Source organism: Myzus persicae, unplaced genomic scaffold, assembly GCF_001856785.1.
Source record: "Myzus persicae strain clone G006 unplaced genomic scaffold, MPER_G0061.0, whole genome shotgun sequence".
NCBI classification, from domain to species: domain Eukaryota; kingdom Metazoa; phylum Arthropoda; class Insecta; order Hemiptera; family Aphididae; genus Myzus; species Myzus persicae.
This window is the reverse complement of record NW_019101047.1, coordinates 1-3,887: the sequence shown is the minus strand read 5'-3', so window position 1 is coordinate 3,887 and position 3,887 is coordinate 1. Positions and strand designations below refer to the sequence as shown.

Here is a 3,887-nt window from a genome sequence, read left to right as displayed (position 1 = left end):
CAGTCCTTCCCCTCGTATCCGCATCAGAAAATGTAATTATATTAATAATTTAAGTAGGTATTTATGTAATTACAAAATTTTCACAGTATAATCTAATATAATTTTATAAATATACGATTTTGTGTTAATATTATTTTCAATTTAACTGATTTTAACCTAGTTTCTGATCAACCCAATGGTGAAGTGGAGCACTATTATAATACAGCTTATACAGGCGATTTAAAAATTTTAAATAGTTAACCTATGATGAAACAATTGTTTGTAAAGTTTAATACATCACTCCCTTCTTCAGTTTCTGTTGTAAGGCTCTTTAGTGTAGCTGGAGATATTTGTACGAAAAAAACGAGCTAGAATAACTGATCAAAATTTTGAAAATACATTATTGTATAAAATAAATATAAAAAAAGATTGATTTAAAAAAGACTTTTTTTATGAAACGTAAATTACACAAGAGTAACGTCATTGTAACTAGTTACTTTTGAGTAAAAAATGTAACGTGACACATTACTTTTGTATTCGAGTAACTATCAAGTAATCAAGTTACCTATTTTGTTTTGTAACTTGTAACGTAACTTAGTAACTTTTAAAAAGTAACTTACCCAACTCTGCAATTACATAATGATAATACAACAATATTTTTAATTAACTAATTAACTAACTATTTTTATTGTTTTCCCAACATTTTTCAAAACTATTGTACACTCCAAATTTTTTTTGTTAAAAATACCAATTAAATTCACCTTCCCATCTGAAAATATGCTGAAGTAGAAAATCAAAATAATATTTCTACTACAAAAAATATTCACTAACAGTTGAATAAAAACAAAATCACACATCATAATGTATGGTTTAACTAATTATACACATCCCCAACTCTCACATAAAAAGTGATTAAAATTAAACGCCACCTAATTATAATATTGTAAATTATAACTGTTTTATACTTTTACAGATTGTTTTTTGGGGAAAAATAGAAAAAAGCATTTCAAGTCCTATTTTATTAGAAGCATCTTTACCATACATCGATCATTTGATTGTTCTTGTTTGAATTAGTTTACAAACAGATTTGAACCTTATGTGACTGATGATAAATTTTGTGCTGATTCTTCATTGGGTAATAAAATACTTAATCATTAATAATATGAAATCATTTATTTATTTTTAATAAACTTATCTTAAAATTACTTAACACTTAATATTAAGGCAGGCATTTTTAAATTTGAAGATTAACTTAATTTTTGTTAAGTATAATGGATCACATTTTACTACCCATATAAAAATACAATATATTATATACTGTGTATAATATGTGTATAATATGTATATTATGGATATAGGGTTTTTTAAGTTAGATATACTAAAAAATGAATTTTTTTAAAACCTGTTTTGGCTTAAAAATTAACGTTTTACATTTAATTCAATCTTTGGTTTCCCCTGGAGCTACTTAAAATATTAAATTTGACCTTTCGATAGCACCAACTAGATTCACTCTTCCACTAGGAAAGATGCTGAAGTTGAAAACCAAAGAAATATTTGACTTCAAGTAGGTTGTTACTTGTTGATTATAGGTTGATTATAATGTCAATTTTACAACAAACTCCTAATTTCAAATTGAGTTAAGTATAAATACATGGGCAAAAAAATTCCTTTTTAATATTAACATTATTAATAAAATTCATATAGTATTAATGAGTACCATGTAGCTTGGTCATTAAATAAAACTTCAGCACCACTACGACCTGAAACATGTGTTGCGCATTGTCGCCCCCGACCTCATGTTCAAAAAGTTCAACAACTCCCGAATGATGGAGAACGAGCGCCAACCACTACCAAGCCGGCAAAAGTAGCAACTAAGGAGACGGACCTAGTTGTCATCCGTCCACGACCGAATTCATACCACTGGATTTTTCAGCCCGAATTTATGTTAATGAGATGGGAGACATTGGGTAGGATCATGCTCGATCTGTGGCCATAGGCTAGGGTGACCAGTTTTGCAACAAAAAAAAAGCATGCATATTTTTTTTTTTAAATATTTTTTATATTTTATAATTACAATTTATAATTAAAATATTTTTTAACTTCTTCGCTTACTATTTTAATAAAAAACTTGTTTACATTTTTTAAGTTGATGTCGATTGCTCATCATGTCCTTTACAATCTATTTTGTCGTTACTGTACTTTTGCGATGAACTGATTGCGTTCAACAGTTTTGGTTGTGTTAGCAAAAAATCGAAAAAATTAGTACACGAATAGTTTTGAAATGATTTTTTAAAATTATAATTGATTTGATGGAAGGAACAGGAAAGCGATATTTATTTGTGTGTTTTTTTATCACCTTTTGGAGCAGTAAAAATATTCGATTTATTTTTACAGCAGTTTTTCTGGCAGGAAAGTGAATAAATTTAGTACTTTGGGTTGTCAAAAGACCGTATAAAATTCACAATAGTTTTCAAACGCCGCACTAAAAATAAAGAAAAATGAAGGAAATATTCAAATTATATTATTATGTTAATAACAATATGATGTGTTTACCAATATTTATCAATATATTGTACATATAAGTATCATATTTACTATTTATATTTAACCCAAATAAAATTTATCAACTGCAGCCAGAATTTTAAGAAAAGTTAACTACCTAGTTAGTTGTTACCCAGTTTTAAGGTAGGCATATGGATGTTTATTTACTGCCTATATATCTATCTAAGCTATTATGTATTTTTTGGTTCGTGGTGTAAAAAATGTAAAGGTTGGTTTGTCCCTAATAAATAATCTTGTCATAACCCCACAGTTGGGTAGACCTATTGTTTTAGGTCGAAACATGAGGAAAAAGGACATAGGGATAATTATAAGACTCGCGACAGTAGTGTATCTAAATGGCCTATAATACACAGAGTTCTGTGTTCTGAATTGTATAGATTTAAACACTCCGAATAATATTCTGTTTCGGAATCTGAAATAAAAAATGTATCGTGTCATCCAAAGAATTCAAAAACTTGAAAACTGTTAACAACATAATGTATTATAATATCTATCATCTATGGCAAAAGCTGATCGTCGTCACTCATCGGAGACGATTCACAATTCTAATAATTTCATTAAACAAAAGAAAAATGTGTAAGACAACAACAAACATTCACTCACATATTTCATTCTACTCAAGTAATTTTTATAAAAAAATCTCAATTTTTTCAGTTTGGAATTAGATGAAGAAAGAAGTTCCTCGATATGGCGTCTGCACTCAAGATATGGCCTTGCAGCTATATATTACCCGAAGAGTCGATGTGTGCGTAAGTTTGATTACATATTCTTTTGGGGCTTACATATTTTACTTTTAGTCTCAAAATTAAAATTTATTGCCATAATTTGCTACCCATGTGTAATAGGGGCATATTTTTTGTTCCCGAGCGCGCAACACAAAAAAATACGCTAGTACAAACGACGACGGCATGTCCAGGTCGCAGAATAATAACATATTTTTACAATTAAATATAGATATAAATAGTGTTGTACATAATAGTCCTATTACAGTAGTACAGTACACGGTAGTTCTTATGTCCCGCAAAATTCAGCAATTTGTATTTTTAGTTCATATAAATGTTAAGTAATATATGAATATTACTATGCCGTCTGCTTGTGGTCGAACGGCGAATCAATGTGACGACTTCGTACATCAAACACCAAATTATTTTATAAAGCAGAGAAAGTCGCTCTGCAGATTATTGAATATCCATCGGAAATTAAATAAGGACATTTTAAATTTTAAATATTCTCGAATAGCTTAAAATATACATAAGTACCTAAGACCTAACCAATGCATTCAAAATTAATACATAAAATATTAATTATTAATTTCGTACTTTAAAACAGTATTCAGAAAAAAGATT

At 28.5% G+C, this 3,887-nt stretch overlaps 1 long non-coding RNA gene across 1 annotated transcript; it reads left to right on the top strand.

Annotated features, from left to right (window-relative positions):
• The first annotated feature begins 710 nt into the window (after nucleotides 1-710).
• Nucleotides 711-2,025, top strand: LOC111027511. The gene is made up of 2 exons (XR_002603792.1): nucleotides 711-887; nucleotides 953-2,025. It is a non-coding gene; the product is annotated as an uncharacterized LOC111027511 (long non-coding RNA).
• Nucleotides 2,026-3,887: the final 1,862 nt, after the last annotated feature.